Source organism: Lissotriton helveticus, chromosome 8 (assembly GCF_964261635.1).
Source record: "Lissotriton helveticus chromosome 8, aLisHel1.1, whole genome shotgun sequence".
In the NCBI taxonomy this organism is placed as follows: Eukaryota; Metazoa; Chordata; class Amphibia; order Caudata; family Salamandridae; genus Lissotriton; species Lissotriton helveticus.
In genome coordinates, this window is record NC_136069.1 from 1,051,458,526 (window position 1) to 1,051,480,969 (window position 22,444).

Sequence of the window (22,444 nt, forward strand, 5' to 3'; positions counted from 1 at the left end):
ACCAACATCATCCGTGATTGCTTTATGAGCACTGCATTTCACAATCGCAACTTCAGTCGGTAAGGTTAGAGATTCCAACAAGTCATTAACTAGCTGACCATGTTGAATCTTAGTCCCATGGGACGTAATGAAACCTCTCTCTTTCCACAAACGGCCAAAACTATGGGCCACGCCGAACGCGTACTGACTATCTGTGAACACATTCACTCTCTTTCCCTTAGCTAAAACGCACGCTCTTGTTAGCGCGATCAATTCTGCAGCCTGGGCAGAATTCTGACTCACTCTTGCAGTCTCCACAATCGTACTCAAGGTCGTTACTGCATAAGCAGCAGTCACATCACCATTCTCCAATTTGAAGCAAGACCCGTCAACATACAACGTGCCATCTGGATCTGACAACGGAGTGTCTTTTAGATCGATTCGTCCTTTTGTTTCTTCCTCAGTTTTGAAACAACAGTCGTGTGGTTCGGAATCACTCGACTCTTGGCTAGTCGGCAACAATGTTGCTGGATTCAATACATTGCATCTTTTGATCTGAATATGACTAGCTAACAGTGTCAGTTCATAACCTGATAATCTAGCACTGGTAAGGTGTTGCGTCTTGGTTCGGTTCATGAGTGTATCCACAGCATGAGGAACCATAACTACTAGCATGTTGTTCATTACTAAACCAGCAGATTGTCGAATGGAAGCTGCAGCTGCGGCTGTAGCTCTCAAGCAACTAGGCAATGCTCTAGCTACTGGATCTAATGTTGATGAAAAATACGCACAAGGGCGTTGTTTATCACCAAATTTCTGCGTCAAAACACTCAATGCACAACCTTCTCTCTCGTGGACATAGAGCGTGAATGGCTTACTGTAGTCGGGTGTACCCAATACAGGTGCTGAACACATTGCATTTCGTAACTCAGAAAAACTCTGCTGACATTCTGCAGACCATGGTACCGGACTCGGAACACCTTTCCCAGTCAAGGCTACCAATGGTTTTGCTAAAAGAGAAAAATTTGGGATCCATTGCCTACAATATGAGGTAATACCTAAAAAGGCACGTACTTCTCTCTGCGTGCTAGGAACATTCATCTGTGTAATTGCTTTTATTCTCTCTGGGGTCAACTTCCTTCCCTCCTTTGACAAGAGATGACCTAGGTAGGTCACTTCTTGGCAGCAGTATTGCATTTTTGAAGGTGACACCTTGTGATTCAAATCTGACAAGTGATGCAATAAAGAAATCGTAGCTGTTTTGCAAGTTTCCTTGTCATCGGCAGCCACTAGAAGATCATCGACATACTGTACTAAAGCAGAACCACGAGGAAGTACAAAGGAATCTAACTGGCTTTTTAATGCTTGACTGTAAATGGATGGGCTTTCACAATAGCCTTGTGGAGCGCGTTTAAACCTAAAGCTTCGTCCTCCTAGAGAGAAACCGAAGATATCTCTGCTTTCCTCGGCTATCGGAATGCTGAAAAAGGCATTTTTCAAGTCGATAACTGAAAACCATGTTGCTGTAGCAGGAATCAACGTTAACAATGCAGTAATGTCTGGTACCACAGGAAACTGTGGGATCACAATTTTATTAACCTCTCTAAGATCAATTACGAACCTATATACTGGAGGCTTTGTAGGGTCAGTTCGTTTCAAAATAGGCAGTACAGGACTATTACAGACATTACCTCTAGTTTCTTCTATAACGTCTTTCTTGATCAGATCATGCACTATCAGTAGGAGAGCACGCTCACCTTCACTAGAGATTCTGTATTGTGGAATTCGTGGAAGTTTGACATTTGCTTTCAAAGTCACTACATAGGGCGGAATTTCCAAGAGACCTACATCATTAGGACCAGTCGCCCAAAGAGTATCAGGGAGTGAACGCAGCTCTGGTGGGAGCGCATCCATTGACAAGTACATCGGAGAGATTATTCTTTTACCCAACGTAAGTTGTACTCCTGCTGGAGAACAGTACAATGTCGCGTACAGGCATTTTAACAAGTCTAAACCAAGCAGATTTTCGTTACAACCTGTCGTCAAAATCAGGGGTGCTTTCAATTGACGGGGTCCAACAGAAATAGACAAAGGACCAGAAACAGGGTTGTGAACAGGGGCGCCCGAAAAACCTACTGAAACGTTTGTTGAGCCAGACAAAGGTGCGCCAGGGAGTTTCGCATGTATGATAGAACTTTTTGCTGCACCAGTATCCAACAGAAACGGTTCGACTATACCTGATGTTGCTACCGCGACATAAGGCCCACTCTGATCTACTGGTACTGATACTACTCCCTCTCTTTGTCTATGGCTGTCCTAGTACTCACTTTGCTGAACTTCCTCACTAGCTTCATAATAGTCTTCAACATGATACTGTGGAGACCTATTCTGTTGGGCAGATTGTCCATTTCGCTGGTCGAAATAATTAGAAGGGCGATCACTCGTCTGCGGAGGCATAGCACCTCGTCCTCGACCTCTAGAGTTTTGCATAGAACTACCACGACCTCTCTGAGCTGCCGCAGCATTATTTTGCGTTCGAACTGGACACTCACTTTTGTAATGACCTTCCTTTTTGCAATAAGCACATTGATTCCATTGGTATTGTGGCCTTTGAAAATTATATTCCGTTCTTTGATATGACCCTTGCTGCATATTCGTCTGATTCGTGCGAGGCGGATAAGCTTGCTGTAAAAGTACTTTAGTTTTTAAATCTTTCGTCTTTTTATCTGATTTTTCCTTTTCTTCTTTATCCCTATTTTCATAGTACTGGGCAGTCGCAAGTATTTGCGCAGTCGTAGAGACAGCCCACGCACTTTCAGAATTCTTTAATTTACCACTAAGTTCTGGCAACAGATTGTGCACAAATTTATAAACAAATAATCTCTGACCTCCTTCTGTGCTCATATCCTGACCACTATGATCCACGAAAGTCTCTTCGAATCTTGTGAAAAAGTCGGAGACGCTTTCGTCTTTCTTTTGTTTGCACGCAGACAATTTGTCCCAGTTAACGCGCAATGCTGGCATCAAGGTTTTCATTAAATCGATTATTCTACCAGGCAAATTAGCAATTAAAGGTTCAGGTTTGGAACCACCTATTTGTTGACCATCCGCTGCAATTATAGCTGCCCAGTCACCACCTAGGGCAACTGGATGATTCTCTTTACGAATTTTAGCCCAAATTGGTTGCGGTACTACATTACCAAATAGCAGATCTATGTCAGCAAGATTCAATACACAAGCGTCAACTGTTTGAGCCAACTCTTTGTAGTACCCTGCAGGATTTTTACGCGGATCTGGCAAGGCCTGTTTCACTGCTAACACTTCAGCTCGCTTCCATGGAATATGTATCCATACTCTCTGAAATTGGGCCGGAGTGGCTGCAATACCAAGGTTTGCGTTAGCTTGCACAGCTTCACGCCAAATTGGTGGAACCTCTCTCATTGGGTATTGACGATTTTGTTTCGTACTACGTTTCTCTAATTCTCTCGGTGAACGAAGGGATGAGTCGGTCCTATAACTTAAAATCAGTTCCATCGCTTCTTTTATATTTTGTCCAACTATCATACCTGCAGCAAACTCTTTCTGAACATTAATTAATTCTCCTAGATTTGATTCAGGGTCATCCTCTTCCAATTCCTCACGTAGAAGGAAACACATTTCATCGAACACATATCGTTGTGTCGGTTCGTTCCATTGCATAAATGTATCTAATACATCTTGTACATTATATCTTCCAACTTTCGAAACCCATCTAAGAGCAGTGGAATCTAATATTCCTCTTTCTTCAGTACTGGGAAGCTGACTACGCCTCTGCACAGAGTCAGAGGTAGGAGTCTTAATCAGAGTTTTATAGAAGGGAGATAGAATATTAGAGACAGAATCAGTGATTCTTCGACGAACAGAAAGCGGAGTCATAATATTAGCAGAGGCAGTGAATAGAGTAGCAGTTGGAACAGATAGATTAGGAACAGTAGGAGTAGCAGGAAAAATAGCTTGTGAAGTAGCAGGTGTGAGCGACACAGGCATAGGTAAAGAAGCCGGCAACCCTGGAAGAGGGGTTGTCGAAGGAACATTAATATTGACCACAGGAGGTACAGGAACTTGATTCAGGGGAGCGGGAACAGGGACACCAGGTTGTCCAGCAACCGGTAATTGAACATTCGGTATAGGTGGAGCCGTAGCACCCTGTGCATACGGTGGGGGTGATCGTAACAAGTAAGACAAAAGGGGATCCTTTTCAGGGTCCTCTACTATCTTAGCCGTACTCGATGGCAAAGCAGGATAGCACTTGTCTATCGCTAAATTACGCTCTCTATCGGCCACCTCCATCGCTTTCTCAGACTCGTTGAGTTGCAGCTGCCTAGCAGACTGTTCTAAAGTTAACTCTTGCTCTTTCTGTTCTTTCTTCAACTTTTTAATTTCTCTCTGTTTAGATTCTTTTCGCCAATAACGGAAAGAATCAAACATTGCCGGCCGGGCTTTCTTCTTAAACAACCTTCTTTCTAGATTATCGAGAACTTCAGGTTCAAAACTACCATGTAGTGGCCAACTAAGGACACCATCTTTCTCTGTATAGTGGATCCATACCTCATTATAAGAGATAGGGCCCACACCAAATTTGCAATATAGATCATAAAGGGGAGTTCCAATCGGAGGAACCAAACACAAGTCCTCCAACTGGGAATCACTGTTGCAACTAAAACAAGACAACATACAATTTTTCCGACTTACCATTTTATAATCCGGAACACAAAACAAACAAGAAAAGATGCGCACTCGAACCAAGAACTTAGGCCTACCAGAACTGACAAATGTATCGATACCTGAACTGAACAGAATGATTATCGTAACCAGAATAACCAGTGATAATCTTACAGAACTGAACTGAACTGAGAACTAAAAGGATTATCCAAACAGGAGCAACCCTCACAAAATACTTAACTAGCAACCACTGAATACTTAACTGAGGCACTGAAGACGTCACCAAGGAGAAACCCGTCACGTTTCGCCGTACTGAGGACTGCACCTCGGGTCCAAGACAGGGCGACGGTCAAGGCAACGGACCACTGCAGCCGTCTGAACGGGAACCCTCGTGGAAGAGGACGTCGGGGCCACTTTTGCGATATGCCGGGATCGATGAAGTGGGGCGCCTCCCTCTGAAATCTTCACACGAAGCTCCTCGAACCTTTCAGGCTTTTGGACCGGTACCGAATGACGTCGCCCCACGTGGGCGCCAATTGGAGTTCTGGACTTTTTGGTTCCGTCCAGAGGTGTCAGGGATAACACCCGAAGACCCCGGAGTTCCACCTGTCTCGGTGCACAAACAAACAGAAACACGGGCTTCTCGATGGTGGCGTCAAAGACCAAAGGTTTATTACTGCAGGGACACAGAAGTCACAGAAACTACACATGGGCAGTATCTAGGAGCCTGTTCAATTGGTACAAAGAGGGTTGTTCATTATATACTAAATATTCTGCTCAGGGCAAATTCTTTACATGTTTCCACAGTTCTAAATATTCGTGTCTTTAAACAATAAATATTTGGCGTTGCACAGGAATCGTCAACAGTATCTGATGTCAAAACATTATGAATGAGGGGTTCCCACTAGTCCATCATAATCCTATGTCAATTCTTCATTCAAGACCCGGACCGCCTCATCGTAAATTTCGTTACCTCCCCCTAATAAAGGCCCAGAAGGAAAGGAGCAGAGCCAGGTGCAGAAGATAGAAAGACAGGATAAGAAATGTTTGTGGGTCGTAAATGGGCACGGTTACCAGCTTCGGCCGCTTAATCATGATCAGGCCAACGAACACAAGAACCAGTATAGCAGGACTGGCCTCAGGCTGGGGAGGCAGTTCTTGCCGAGTCATGCTGCTACAGCGTTGCTGGCCTAAGGTGCACGTGTCACTAGCAAGGTGAATCGCCGGTTAAAGCCTACGTGTCCTTTAATGAAGAGAGATCATTGTGTGTCCATTGACTATGTGAGGGCAAGGAATACAAAATGGCTTCCGTGTTCTAAAATGGATGTCATGGGTAAATCACAAATGTGTTGGTAACAGGAGTGCTCTTGCTCGTAGCATAGCGAAAACACCAGGATATACTAAATGGATTATTTGCGGTTCACTGATACCAAAATTACGTATTTACGACAATGTTACAAACACGAGTAAAATCGTCACGGAACCTCAGTCTGAGGGATGAGAGGTCTGAGTCCAGTGAGGGTCAGGGCGGGGCTTGGGGTCTGGCTGAGGGATGAGGGCTCTGAGTCCAGTGAGGGTCAGGGTGGGGCTAGGCCGGGGGTTTTGCTAAGGGATGAGAGGTCTGAGTCCAGTGAGGGTCAGGGCGGGGCCTGGGGTCTGAGGGATGAGAGGTCTGAGTCCAGTGAGGGTCACGGTGGGGCTAGGCCGGGGGTCTGACTGAGGGATGAGAGGTCTGAGTCCAGTGAGGGTCAGGGCGGGGCTTGGGGTCCGAGTCCAGTGAGGGTCAGGGCGGGGGTCGGGGTCTGGATGAGGGGTCTGAGTCCAGGGAGGGTCAGGGTGGGGCTAGGCCAGGGGTCTGGCTGAGGGGTCTGAGTCCAGTGAGGGTCAGGGCGGGGCTAGGCTGGGGGTCTGGCTGAGGGATGAGAGGTCTGAGTCCAGTGAGGGTCAGGGCCGGGCTTGGGGTCTGAGGGATGAGGGTCTGAGTCCAGTGAGGGTCAGGGCGGGCCTGGGGTCTGAGGGATGAGAGGTCTGAGTCCAGTGAGGGTCAGGGCGGAGCCTGGGGTCTGAGGGATGAGGTCTGAGTCCAGTGAGGGTCAGTGCGGGGCCTGGGGTACGAGGGATGAGGGTCTGAGTCCAGTGAGGGTCAGGGCGGGGCTAGGTCTGGGGTCTGAGGGATGAGAGGTCTGAGTCCAGTGAGGGTCAGGGTGGGACTAGGCCTGGGGTCTGAGGGATGAGAGGTCTGAGTCCAGTGAGGGTCAGGACGGGGCCTGGGGTCTGAGGGATGAGAGGTCTGAGTCCAGTGAAGGTCAGGGTGGGGCTAGGCCTGGGGTCTGAGGGATGAGAGTTCTGAGTCCAGTGAGGGTTAGGGTAGGGCTAGGCCTGGGGTCTGAGGGATGAGAGGTCTGAGTCCAGTGAGGGTCAGGGCCGGGCTTCAGGTCTGAGGGATGAGAGGTCTGAGTCCAATGAGGGTCAGGGCGGGGCCTGGGGTCTGAGGGATAAGGGTCTGAGTCCAGTGAGGGTCAGTGCTGGGCTTGGGGTCTGAGGGATGAGATGTCTGAGTCCAGTGAGGGTCAGGGTGGGGCTAGGCCTGGGGTCTGAAGGATGAGGGTCTGAGTCCAGTGAGGGTCAGGGCGGGGCCTGGGGTCTGAGGGATGAGAGGTCTGAGTCCAGTGAGGGTCAGAGCGGGGCCTGGGGTCTGAGGGATGAGAGGTCTGAGTCCAGTGAGGGCCAGGGCGAGGCCAGGGGTCTGAGGGATGAGGGTCTGAGTCCAGTGAGGGTCAGGGCGGGGCCTGGGGTCTGAGGGATGAGAGGTCTGAGTCCAGTGAGGGCCAGGGCGAGGCCAGGGGTCTGAGGGATGAGAGGTCTGAGTCCAGTGAGGGTCAGGGTGGGGCTAGGCCTGGGGTCTGAGGGATGAGAGGTCTGAGTCCAGTGAGGGTCAAAACGGGACCTGGGGTCTGAGGGATGAGAGGTCTGAGTCCAGTGAGGGTTAGGGTGGGGCTAGGCCTGGGGTCTGAGGGATGAGAGGTCTGAGTCCAGTGAGGGTCAGGGCGGGCCTGGGGTCTGAGGGATGATGTCTGAGTCCAGTGAGGGTCAGGGCGGGGCCTGAGGCCTGAGGGATGAGAGGTCTGAGTCCAGTGAGGGTCAGGGCGGGGCCTGGAGTCTGAGAGATGAGGGTCTGATTCCAGTGAGGGTCAGGGTGGAGCCTGAGGGATGAGGGTCTGAGTCCAGTGAGGGTCAGGGCGGGGCTTGGGGTCTGGCTGAGGGATGAGGGCTCTGAGTCCAGTGAGGGTCAGGGTGGGGCTAGGCCGGGGGTTTTGCTAAGGGATGAGAGGTCTGAGTCCAGTGAGGGTCAGGGCGGGGCCTGGGGTCTGAGGGATGAGAGGTCTGAGTCCAGTGAGGGTCAATGTGGGGCTAGGCCGGGGGTCTGACTGAGGGATGAGAGGTCTGAGTCCAGTGAGGGTCAGGGCGGGGCTTGGGGTCCGAGTCCAGTGAAAGGTCAGGGCGAGGGTCGGGGTCTGGCTGAGAGATGAGGGTCTGAGTCCAGTGAGGGTCAGGGTGGGGCTTGGGGTCTGGATGAGGGTTCTGAGTCCAGTGAGGGTCAGGGTGGGGCTAGGCCGGGAGTCTGGCTGAGGGATGAGAGGTCTGAGTCCAGTGAGGGTCAGGACGGGGCCTGGAGTCTGAGGGATGAGAGGTCTGAGTCCAGTGAAGGTCAGGGTGGGGCTAGGCCTGGGGTCTGAGGGATGAGAGGTCTGAGTCCAGTGAGGGTTAGGGTAGGGCTAGGCCTGGGGTCTGAGGGATGAGAGGTCTGAGTCCAGTGAGGGTCAGGGCGGGGCCTGGGGTCTGAGGGATGAGGGTCTGAGTCCAGTGAGGGTCAGGACGGGGCCTGGGGTCTGAGGGATGAGGGTCTGAGTCCTGTGAGGGTCAGGGCGGGGCCTGGGGTCTGAGGGATGAGGGTCTGAGTCCAGTGAGGGTCAGGGCCGGGCTTGGGGTCTGAGGGATGAGGGTCTGAGTCCAGTGAGGGTCAGCGCGGAGCTAGGCCTGGAGTCTGAGGGATGAGAGGTCTGAGTCCAGTGAGGGTCAGGGCCGGGCTTGGGGTCTGAGGGATGAGAGGTCTGAGTCCAGTGAGGGTCAGGGTGGGGCTAGGCCTGGGGTCTGAGGGATGAGAGGTCTGAGTCCAGTGAGGGTCAGAACGGGCCCTGGGGTCTGGGGGATGAGAGGTCTGAGTCCAGTGAGGGTTAGGGCGGGGCCTGAGGCCTGAGGGATGAAAGGTCTGAGTCCAGTGAGGGTCAGGGCGGGGCCTGAGGCCTGAGGGATGAAAGGTCTGAGTCCAGTGAGGGTCAGGGTGGGGCCTGGCGTCTGAGAGATGAGGGTCTGAGTCCAGTGAGGGTCAGGGTGGGGCCTGAGGGATGAGGGTCTGAGTCCAGTGAGGGTCAGGGCGGGGCTTGGGGTCTGGCTGAGGGATGAGGGCTCTGAGTCCAGTGAGGGTCAGGGTGGGGCTAGGCCGGGGGTTTTGCTAAGGGATGAGAGGTCTGAGTCCAGTGAGGGTCAGGGCGGGGCCTGGGGTCTGAGGGATGAGAGGTCTGAGTCCAGTGAGGGTCACGGTGGGGCTAGGCCTGTGGTAAATAAATAATTAATTACCGGTACTATTTTTCAGGATACTCATACAAATAGATAGCTCAATAAATAAGAGTCAAGATACGAGGTAGCTAGAGTTGACAGGCTTTAATTAAGCATAAAGGACTGGAACAGGACAGCCTGTACGGGGATGGGATGGCAGCTGCCTGGGGCAGGGACAAAGGAGCGCTCTAACTTTTAATAACAGTGCATAAGTATATATAGTTAAAACAATTACATGGCATTCAATACAATAGGCGTAGCAGTAGGCGGAGTTTGTAGCAGTCGCGAAAGATAAGGGCAGAAATGATGTAACAAGAAGGCGTGTACAGGGCGTATACATAGACATGTGATGCAAACGTAACAGAATATGTCATAAACGGGGCGGAAACATGGAGGGGGCTACCTGAGCAGCTGGGACCTCTAACCTAGTGGTGCGCGCAAACTGACAATGACGTGTTACTAGGGAGAACTGGGGGGCTATGACTTCTGCACTAGAAGAGGAGACGAAAGTCTGGAGTGTCAGAGCGACATGTACCTAAAGCCTATCTAGTATCTGGTGTTTAGAGAACATGTTGATAGAATCCAAAAGTTATCAGGGCAAAGGCTAACAGACATTAAGACTGGTGCATGCATAATCCTATATGTAGTGCAGGTCGAGGAATATTCTATGACCATTAATACAGTATTTCTCTTACATGGAGACATAAAGGCTACACCATGACGGAAACTATTGATGCGATTCAGTAGCTTAGGAATGCAGAGAAGGAGGGCTGGACTGATAACTAGAATCATAACATACTCTTGGCAGACTGAGAGGCAGAGCCAGGCCGAGCCGGGCACTGCGAGGCATGAAAGTAAGCTAAGGGTCAGGGATACAGGTGGGGGCTGTATCGCTCCTCGGAGAGGGTTCAGGAAACAGGAGCTGAATCTGAGTCCGGGCCCTTTTGAGGCCTAGAAACGGGGACTTTTCAATGAATTAACGTGCACACTGTAAAACGTGGCAACGTAGCTTTACATAGGCTTGATATTCGTTGTATTCACGAGAACTGGAAACTGGCATACTAGAGATGGACACAACTATAATTGCGTCTTTAATCGATCATAGGGGAATACATGCATATCGATCATGCACATATGACATAACATGGGGAACACGTAGGCACATACAACATGGCAAAATTTACTTTTCCACATTCCCTCCTTGTGCCCTACGTTTCCATCAGGAAACATCAATATTCATGATACCATCTATCATTTCATATAGCATCATTTGTTCGTCTCGAATTGTCTTGGAACGGGACTTAGAACTAGGAATACAAGAGGTAGCACAAATGCCGCAAATCGCAGGGCCACATTGTATACAGAGGCAGCAACTGAATATGATCATTACTGCAATACCTAGGAATGACAATACTTTCCATCCCCAGGCAGATATGATACTCCAGAGCCAACCGGACCATGTCCAGGTGCCTGGATTCTGGTGTAACTGATGGGCAATTTTATGAAGTCTGGTTATAGCTGAATAAACAGACGGCGCGTTATTAGGAATGAAAATGCAGCAACTAGATCCGATGACTCTACATGCTCCTCCTCTATCGGCCAGTATGACGTCAAGAACGAGACGATTTTGGAGCACGACAAATCTCATAGCAGATTGCTCTTCGGTCAAGTTACCTAGAGCAGAAGTAGTCTCATTCACTACCGCTTCAAGGGTTCTGGTTAGTCTACGTATTAACTTACTATTCTGGACAGGTCCTATAAAGAAGAAGAAACCTTTATTGAAATCTGTATATTGTTCTAGAGCAGTTTCAGTTTGATCGACAACTGGGGACTCAATCTCCCTTCTATGTCTGACGTGTACTAGATGTGTGTTTCTGTGATAATCAGATGGGGCTAGAAAAACTGGTGGCAGTAGGAAGGCAATGTAACATGTTCCATCCCAGTCGAGGGGCAGACGAACATATGCGGTCTGACCACAAACAAAATAAGAATGACTTGAAGCTTTAAAAATAGATTTCCCACTGTCATTATACTCGACAGTAGTAGTAGAATCACTATGTCCTACATGTACGGAACCATTCTTTCGGACACATAATTCGCCTTTGACTGGTAGTACTGAAATAGCAGGTAAGTCTGGAGTAGTATCAGACTGAACATTCAGGACCATAAAATTCGAAGAATAATTACCTAAATTATAAACTTCATTTTCTAGATCTAACCCTGTTCTATGGGAGAGACCTTGCTTGTCCGGAAAACATGTTCTATTCAGAAGGGACATATCATTTGAGGATGACGTTAACGTGGACCATGCTCCACACGAACCATTATGTGAAAACGGATAAGGAAAGAGTGGCAGAACTCCCTTCGGTGTCTGGAAAGGGGGGAGTCGACCACACACCCAACAATTAGTAGCATTGCTGGTCTGGTGTGAATAGTGTAACATACGGATGAATGTATTGTTGCGCATAGCAAGACGATAGGATAACTCGTGAGGAGGCAGATCACTAAATGTGTGCTCTACTGTAACATTAGAAAACTTATTTACATGAGAAATTGGAAAACATAAATGCAATGCATAACTTGTGCAGGTAACCATCAAACTTAAGAATAATAGAAAACTTAGAAAAACGATACATCGGATAGAGTTTTGACTAACTCTCTCACTATGGGGGTCTATCTCATACATGTCAGATACCTGTCTAACCGTTTCACCCGAGGGGGACTTAGACAATTAAACTGGCTGACTTATTTTACTAGACCGGAGTTTTAATTTATACTCCTGCTGCGGAGTTTTCTCTAACAGAGGAACTTTCAATTCGGGATTGAGAATAATATCTGATTTAGAGTCTGGTTTCAGGCAGTCTTTATTGATGGAACAGTCCTTGGAAATGTTCTTGGCAAAAGTTTTATCACGGAGTCCATGAAGTTTCTTGACATGCGACAGATGGACCCAACCCTTGCGGCCCTCCAACTTCACGGCCGTACGGGTGGTCAGAAGGACTAGTTTCGGTTCTTTCCAGCGAGGCTCCAGCGGACTTGAATGATCAAAATTCCGGACCAACACGAGGTCGCCTGGAATGACCTCATGTGGTTTCACTTCGGTATTGTCTGGAAATGCAGCGGCAACCTGTGAACGACAAGAGTGTAGGGCAGACATCAAGGAAGCTAGGTAATCTGTCAACATATTACTGGAAACATCTGTAATACTGCGGGGTCTGGGTGTACCCCACATATTTGGGGGGCGGCCGAATATGACCTCATAAGGGGACAGACCTGATCTGGAATGTGCAACCATCCTCATGAAGAATAGAGCAACTGGCAGGGCAACTAGCCAGTCTACACCTTTCTCTTTACATATCTTAGCAATACGGATTTTCAGAGTTTGATTATGTCTCTCTACGAGACCGGCTGCTTCTGGATGGCGTACACAATGGAACTTCCACTGGTACCCTAACAGAAGGGAAACATGCTTCATTAGCTCAGATGAGAATGGCTGGCCGTTATCAGAATACACGACCCTAGGGAGTCCATAACGGGGGAAGAATTCATGAACCAACTGCTTGGCAGTGGTCGCTGCTGTGTAATCTGGAACTGGATATGCTTCTGTCCACCTGGACAAAGCGCATACAACTACAAGGACATACTTGAAACCTCGACATCGCTCCATCTGAATATAATCCATCTGGAGGACTTCAAAAGGGTGGTCAGGGGGCTGGAATCCACCTTGTTCCACCGGGACACTTTTACCTGGATTGAACTGACAACATATCATACAAGTACGGACTTTCTGCTTAGCTGCAGCTCGTAAGTGCTTGTTGAACCAAAGGTTCTGAATACTGTCTAACATGGCTTTTTCTCCTAGGTGTGCTGGACTATGTGCGGTATTGATAATGACTTGAACCATAGAGTCGGGGAGAAACCATGTGGCTTTTCCCTTCGTCACCCATCCCTGATCTGTCTGGACCCCTCCTTGTTCGGACCATTTCTTGATTTCTTCGGGAGTAGCATGTAACTGTATGTCTATGACATCTTGTGTAGGGTCCTTAACTGTCATACAAGTAGTCTGTTCTGGAGTGAATGTCTGTGTCTTGTTAACTGGAATGTCTGGTGTCTGAGCTGTAAGCTTGGCTGTTCGATCTGCTAGATCGTTACCTTGGGAAATGATATCAGTAACTTTCGTATGTGCCTTGCACTTCATGATAGCGATAGCTGTCGGTAAATGTATTGCATCTAACAGAGCTTGAATGAGGAGACCATGCTGAATCTTGGTTCCATGAGAAGTCATGAAACCTCTCTCCTGCCAGAGCACTCCGAAGTCGTGTACAACTCCGAATGCATAACGTGAATCTGTATATATGTTTACTTTCAGGTCCTTGGCACGTATGCAGGCTTGGGTCAGAGCAACTAGCTCTGCTGCTTGAGCAGATAGGGTGTCAATACGGTGTGTTTCAATAACTTCAATTTCAGTAGTCACTGCATACGCGGCTACTAGTTCTCCTGTACTAGTTCTCATACATGAACCATCCACATAAAGTGTCAGGTCGGGATTAGGTAAAGCAATGTCTGTCAGGTCTTGTCTTGGCTTAGTCATAGTGTTAATGACTTCCACACAGTCATGTGTGGCAGGATTTGAAGTAACTGACGGTAACAGTGTAGCAGGATTTAGAACGTTGCAGCGTCTGATTTCTATGTGTGGCTGGAACAATGTCAGTTCATAACCTGTTAAACGTGCGATTGTCAAGTGCTGAGTCTGTGTTCGGTTTAAAAGAACTTCCACGGAGTGTGGAATTTGTACTGTCAGGGAGTGTCCTAATACTATGGAATCACTTTGTCTGATAGCTAGAGCTGTGGCTGCAACTGACTTGAGGCACGCAGGCAAAGCCTGGGCTACTGGATCTAATGTGCTCGAAAAATAAGCACAGGGCTTGTACTGTCCTGCTTGATCTTGTGTGAGAACAGATAATGCAGTACCATCACGTTCTGTGACAAAAAGTGTAAAAGGCTTACTGTAGTTCGGTGTAGCTAGAACAGGTGCTTGGCATAAAGCTTTCTTTAACTCATTAAAACTAAGTGTATGTTCAGATGTCCAAGGGAGAACAGTCGACACGGCTGCCTCCTGTGTCGTTAACTGTATCAGTGGCTTTGCTAGAAATGCATACTGAGGAATCCATTGTCTGCAGTAAGAAGTGAGGCCAATAAAAGCACGTACCTCCTTCTGTGTCTTGGGCTGTGGAAGACTCGCTATCAACTGGATACGGTCTGGTGTCAACTGCCTACCCCACTTGGACAGTAAGTGGCCTAAGTAGATCACTTGCTGGACACAGAACTGAAGCTTCGAAGGGGACACCTTGTGCCCCATCTCGGCTAGGAAATACAGAACTGTAAGTGACGCTCGCTCGCAAGCACGCTCAGAACGGGCTGTGATCAGTAGATCATCTACATACTGGAGCAGGGCAGTGTCAGTTGGCATGTGAATATTGTCTAGTTGTCTTTTAAGTGCTTGACTGTAAATGCTAGGACTTTCTGTGAAACCTTGAGGAGCTCGTGTGAATTTATAGCTCCTTCCATTTAAACAAAAACCGAAAAGGTACTGGCTATCTGGATGGATCGGAACACTGAAAAATGCGTTCTTGAGGTCGATTACAGTAAAAAATGTAGCTTCAGAATCAATAGCTGTCAATAGGGATGAAATATCTGGGACTACTGGATACTGGGGTATGATACATTTATTAAGTTCTCGAAGGTCAATCACTAATCGATATACTGGAGGCGCATTTGGATCAGTACGTTTCATGACTGGAATGATAGGAGAATAACATACATTGGAGTCAGTTTCTACAACCACTCCTTGAGCAATGAGTTCGTCAATAATTTTGGATAAGGCTGCTACAGCCTCAGGTGGCAATCTGTACTGTCTGATTCGTGGCAGGACTATACCTTGCTTGAGAGTCACACGATGGGGTGTGATTTGCATAAAACCTACATCAGTTGGACCTTGCGCCCATAAATGCTGCGGTACATTGGACAATCTTGGATCAAAATCACGTAATACATAGTGACCTTTAAAATCCCTTAAAAACATACGTATTCCCTCTGGGGAACAGCAAATAACTGCACCTAATTCTTTCAATGTCTTAATACCTAACAAATTTTCTGGACATGATTTCGTAAGTAATAAATCAGTAGTTCGGGACAATGGACCAACTTCTAGAGTAACTGGCTTTGATATCTCGTTTACAATAGGCTTTCCTGAAAATCCAAGGGAAACATTTCTAGAGCCTGAGAGCGGAGCCCCTGGAACCTCGTCATGACTGATAGTAGTCCTACTTGCCCCTGTATCAATCAAAAACTTTCTGTCTTTCCCTAATACTTGACTGTGTACATAGGGACCCTCTTGATCTACAGGTATCTCGATGAGAGGCAAGCCTACCTCCCTCTCTAGGCTGTTTCATGAATACGGTTGATACTCTGGATACTCTGTCTGGGCATACTGGTACATCTGCTGTGTAACATGCTGTGTTGCAGCAATAGGCTGCGGTGCTGGAACTGTCTGTTGTGCATTCTGAGGTGACTGAGAAGTCTGTGAAACTTGTTCTGGTCTAGGCGGACGTGGTCTTTCTTCAGTTTTACCAGTGGCTATGTTGTGTTTCAGAACTGCACACTCGTTTATAAAATGACCTGGCTGTTTACAATAATTGCATGTCCCTTTAACGGGAGCTGCAGGATGACTGGCTTGATTCGGACCCCTCTTCTGACTGTCTTGTGGAACAGATTGTGCAACTAGTACTTTCATTTTCGTGTCTTTCATACGTCTCCTTTCGTGTTCTTGTTCTTCCCTGATTCTATTCTGGTGATACTGGAGCATCTGAAGCATCTGTGACGGGGTACTAGCTTGCCAAGTACTTTCGACTTTCAAAACTCGATTTTTAACTTGTGGACTTGAATTCTCGACTAGTTTAGTAACAAAAAGATGAGGGTATGACTCGCTACCTGTCTTCAAACCACTGTTGATAATAAAACATTTCTCGAATCTAGAATAAAAATCACTAGTATCTTCGTCTTGTTTCTGTTTGCATGCTGAGATTGCATCCCAATCTTCCTTTTTCGTGGCTAATAACCTTGGCAAAACCTGAATCAATAACTCTGGCAATTCTTTACATTTGTCCCCAAGACCGGTACCTGGTACTCGTATTTTATCTTCAGCTTCTAGAGCTGTCCAATCATTCTTTTTCTCTCCCTCCTCCCATTCTTTTTCCTTGAGTTTTTCATATACCCCTGCGGGCAACAGGACCTTTAACATTTTAATAATATCTGGATACGTGTATTCTCCCATACGGAGCATGTCCTTTAATTCTCGATGGAACCCTGCTGGATCTTTGTCGTGACAGGGAATTAATTTCTTCATCTCTAAGAGTTCCATCTTTGTGATAGGGGTGTAAACAAATACTCGTTGCATTTCACCATCCGGTGTCCTAACTGGATGTACTTCTCGTAACGGATTCTGTCTATCTATGTAAAATGGTTTACTTTCTGGAGGTGAGACGTGAACAAAATGCGGATTCAGAAACGTTCTATATTTGTGGCGTTGTTCTAGAATAACACTAATTAAATCGGTACCTAAACCTTTCCATTTATACTGGAGTAACTCGTTCAGAACATCATGTAACGGACCTGGATCAGAATGTTGACCCTCATACAGTGTAATGAGGTGCTGGATCATATACATACCCACCAGTCGCTGCTCGGCTGGGGGCAGTTTCAGAAACATTTGTGCCACTATTTCGTCTGGAAAAGTGGTAGAATCAGTAATCCATCGGACTGCTGATCGGGCTAATTCTTGTTCATGCATGGTACTAAGTTCACTATAACCGATTCGTGATTTCAGAATATGATCGGTAGCTTGAAATACTTGTTCTAGAGAACCTTGTTCTGGTGCTGGAAGATGAAAAACTTTCTTGTGTTCTAGGCGTGAATGTCGGTCTGGAAATCTAGATTTACCTACATACGCTATTCTGGTAGGATTCTCGTCGTCTACCTCTTCGGTAGAAGAGTCGTTTTCCTTCTCGCTTACTTGTGCTGCTTTGTTATTGTTATTGTTATTGTTATTGTTAATTTAGATTTATAACGCGCTCAATCACCTACAGGCCTCTAAGCGCATTGGAAATAGATGTTGTTACAATAACTTAGCTTCCCTCCTCCGAGAGACGCTTTGCGTTTCTCGTGTAACCTTATTATTTCTTTACGTATTTTCTTGTACATACTCTCTATACTACTGAGGGTCTTGTGTCTACCCTCGGCTATATTATCACTCCACCTTGTCAGGACTTTCATTTCGGTCGGATCTTTAGTCGGACAATCTTGTTCCCTTACTAAACAATTAATTAGAAACTTTAATAGCATGAGCTGGGTCTCAGCTTTCCTTAGAGACATGATTTCACCAATACTTTCTGAATCGTCTCCTGTACGGATGAAACGATATATTCTGTCTAGATCTTCTTTCATATTCGGTAGGGTGTCCAAATACTCGGTCACCCGTCTTACGCGCAATGAATATATAACCATATTATCATCGCCTGGGACTGGATCATAACGGCATTCGGTAAGAGCTCGCCTGATTTCTGCAACGGACTGATATTTGGGCGTACGCTGTAACGCACGTTCATGTAACTCGACTAACGTTATACGTTTGTTTGGCGGCGGGGTACCCGGAGGACCTCCCCCAGCGGCCCCTAAACTGGAATCGTCGACTGATACTCTTCGTGCTGGCAGAGTGACTGATGTAGCGGGAACTTGTACTATGGGCTGGACCGGGGGTACCGTAATAGGTGCTGTAACAGGTGCCCCGGTGGCTGGAAGAACAGGAATTACATTATTTACAGGAGCTGGCGGAACGGGATTCGCATATTCTGGGACTGTGTCGTCCAAATAGGACGAGAGGAAAATATCAGCTGCAGTCGGTTTGTGACGTAGCTTAATCGGAACTAATGGCGGCGGAAAATTACATGGTGCTTCCGGGGTTGCTTTTGGCAAGCCCTCGGCAAGAAGAGGATACATACCCTTAATGAGGGCATTTCTCTGTCGGTCTGACTGTTCGGTTTTAACTCGTTCACCTATTTCGATTAATTCCCTTTCTTGGGCTCTTTCTGAAGATTCTCTACTTAATTCTGACTTTCTGATTTCTTTTTCTGTTCTTTTATGAGATTCTTTGCGCCATAACTCGATGGCATCTTTCTGGGACTGTCTGGCTTTCTTTTTCCATAATGCTTCTTCTACTCGCATGATGCACTCGGCATCCCATGTACCCGATACGGGCCATCTATACTTTTCCTCTAATTCCTTGGTGTACTCCACCCATAAGTCTAGATATAATATGGCACTTATGCCATGCTTATGATACATAAAATGACTTGGACTGTCCCTAGGCGGGACAGGAACTGCTTCTTCGAGCAGACCTTTTCTAGTTCTTAGCTGACGTAATTTTGAGAACAGAGGCATGACTAGACTGGAGTCTGGACACAATACAATACACAATGAACACAATAATAACTGCAATACGAATCATTCATACCACGACGTTGAAAACACATGAAATAACATTTAGAATAACAGTTCGGACAAGATACTACCTGAAATACTGAGAACAAAATACATGAATTTCTCGAGAACAGAACTTACTAGAGCAGAAACTAGAATGACTGGATGCACTGCTAAAACAGTACTAAACTTACCGGTCCCATAAAGAGACACGTCAGGACCCGCATCCACCTAAGTGGACACTTCGTGTTGGATCTGCGTACCCAAACCCACGGACCAGAGACAAATTAATTGACCCTGTCTAGATACTACCCCAGCAACGGTACTCACCGGGCAGCAAGAACGGAAGGCCTCGGACTGGACTGGACTGCTACGACGACGGACTACGAACTTCGGACTTCAGTTACAGGTGGGCCTCTGGATACCTCGGACCTTGAACTCTCGGCTTGGGCTCTGGTCGGGACTCGCCGCGTTCCTCCACCGCCTCGTCTGGACGCTGGACCGCAACCTCCGTCTCCTCCGTGGACCTGAGGGATACTTAAAGCAGAAATATCTGCCGGTGCGCAGGATTGTTCCGTCACGGCTGCAGAGGGTCAGGGGGCTTGCGTGGCTTCTCCGGCGCGTGGGGAAAGGGCAAGTCCCAGTTCGGGCGCCATTATGTGGTAAATAAATAATTAATTACCGGTACTACTTTTCAGGATACTCATACAAATAGATAGCTCAATAAATAAGAGTCAAGATACGAGGTAGCTAGAGTTGACAGGCTTTAATTAAGCATAAAGGACTGGAACAGAACAGCCTGTACGGGGATGGGATGGCAGCTGCCTGGGGCAGGGACAAAGGAGCGCTCTAACTTTTAATAACAGTGCATAAGTATAGATAGTTAAAACAATTACATGGCATTCAATACAATAGGCGTAGCAGTAGGCGGAGTTTGTAGCAGTCGCGAAAGATAAGGGCAGAAATGATGTAACAAGAAGGCGTGTACAGGGCGTATACATAGACATGTGATGCAAACGTAACAGAATATGTCATAAACGGGGCGGAAACATGGAGGGGGCTACCTGAGCAGCTGGGACCTCTAACCTAGTGGTGCGCGCAAACTGACAATGACGTGTTACTAGGGAGAACTGGGGGGCTATGACTTCTGCACTAGAAGAGGAGACGAAAGTCTGGAGTGTCAGAGCGACATGTACCTAAAGCCTATCTAGTATCTGGTGTTTAGAGAACATGTTGATAGAATCCAAAAGTTATCAGGGCAAAGGCTAACAGACATTAAGACTGGTGCATGCATAATCCTATATGTAGTGCGGGTCAAGGAATATTCTATGACCATTAATACAGTATTTCTCTTACATGGAGACATAAAGGCTAGACCATGACGGAAACTATTGATGCGATTCAGTAGCTTAGGAATGCAGAGAAGGAGGGCTGGACTGATAACTAGAATCATAACATACTCTTGGCAGACTGAGAGGCAGAGCCAGGCCGAGCCGGGCACTGCGAGGCATGAAAGTAAGCTAAGGGTCAGGGATACAGGTGGGGGCTGTATCGCTCCTCGGAGAGGGTTCAGGAAACAGGAGCTGAATCTGAGTCCGGGCCCTTTTGAGGCCTAGAAACGGGGACTTTTCAATGAATTAACGTGCACACTGTAAAACGTGGCAACGTAGCTTTACATAGGCCTGATATTCGTTGTATTCACGAGAACTGGAAACTGGCATACTAGAGATGGACACAACTATAATTGCGTCTTTAATCGATCATAGGGGAATACATGCATATCGATCATGCACATATGACATAACATGGGGAACACGTAGGCACATACAACATGGCAAAATTTACTTTTCCACAGGCCGGGGGTCTGACTGAGGGATGAGAGGTCTGAGTCCAGTGAGGGTCAGGGCGGGGCTTGGGGTCCGAGTCCAGTGAGGGTCAGGGCGGGGGTCGGGGTCTGGATGAGGGGTCTGAGTCCAGAGAGGGTCAGGGTGGGACTAGGCCAGGGGTCTGGCTGAGGGGTCTGAGTCCAGTGAGGGTCAGGGCGGGGCTAGGCTGGGGGTCTGGCTGAGGGATGAGAGGTCTGAGTCCAGTGAGGGTCAGGGCCGGGCTTGGGGTCTGAGGGATGAGGGTCTGAGTCCAGTGAGGGTCAGGGCGGGCCTGGGGTCTGAGGGATGAGAGGTCTGAGTCCAGTGAGGGTCAGGGCGGAGCCTGGGGTCTGAGGGATGAGGTCTGAGTCCAGTGAGGGTCAGTGCGGGGCCTGGGGTACGAGGGATGAGGGTCTGAGTCCAGTGAGGGTCAGGGCGGGGCTAGGTCTGGGGTCTGAGGGATGAGAGGTCTGAGTCCAGTGAGGGTCAGGGTGGGACTAGGCCTGGGGTCTGAGGGATGAGAGGTCTGAGTCCAGTGAGGGTCAGGACGGGGCCTGGGGTCTGAGGGATGAGAGGTCTGAGTCCAGTGAAGGTCAGGGTGGGGCTAGGCCTGGGGTCTGAGGGATGAGAGTTCTGAGTCCAGTGAGGGTTAGGGTAGGGCTAGGCCTGGGGTCTGAGGGATGAGAGGTCTGAGTCCAGTGAGGGTCAGGGCGGGGCCTGGGGTCTGAGAGATGAGGGTCTGAGTCCAGTGAGGGTCAGGGCGGGGCCTGAGGCCTGAGGGATGAGGGTCTGAGTCCAGTGAGGGTCAGGACGGGGCTAGGCCTGAGGGATGAGAGGTCTGAGTCCAGTGAGGGTCAGGGTGGGGCTAGGCCTGTGGTCTGAAGGATGAGGGTCTGAGTCCAGTGAGGGTCAGGGCGGGGCCTGGGGTCTGAGGGATGAGAGGTCTGAGTCCAGTGAGGGTCAGGGCGGGGCCTGGGGTCTGAGGGATGAGAGGTCTGAGTCCAGTGAGGGCCAGGGCGAGGCCAGGGGTCTGAGGGATGAGAGGTCTGAGTCCAGTGAGGGTCAGGGTGGGGCTAGGCCTGGGGTCTGAGGGATGAGAGGTCTGAGTCCAGTGAGGGTCAGTGCGGGGCCTGGGGTCTGAGGGATGAGGGTCTGAGTCCAGTGAGGGTCAGGGCGGGGCTAGGCCTGTGGTCTGAAGGATGAGGGTCTGAGTCCAGTGAGGGTCAGGGCGGGGCCTGGGGTCTAAGGGATGAGAGGTCTGAGTCCAGTGAGGGTCAGGGCCGGGCTTGGGGTTTGAGGGATGAGGGTCTGAGTCCAGTGAGGGTCAGGGCGGGGCCTGGGGTCTGAGGGATGAGAGGTCTGAGTTCAGTGAGGGCCAGGGCGAGTCCTGGGGTCTGAGGGATGAGAGGTCTGAGTCCAGTGAGGGTCAGGGTGGGGCTAGGCCTGGGGTCTGAGGGTTGAGAGGTCAGAGTCCAGTGAGGGTCAGTGCGGGGCCTGGGGTCTGAGGGATGAGAGGTCTGAGTCCAGTGAGGGTCAGGGCGGGGCCTGGGGTCTGAGGGATGAGAGGTCTGAGTCCAGTGAGGGTCAGTGCGGGGCCTGGGGTCTGAGGGATGAGAGGTCTGAGTCCAGTGAGGGTCAGAACGGGGCCTGGGTCTGAGGGATGAGGGTCTGAGTCCAGTGAGGGTCAGGGCGGGGCCGGGGGTCTGAGGGATGAGGGTCTGAGTCCAGTGAGGGTCAGGGTGGAGCTA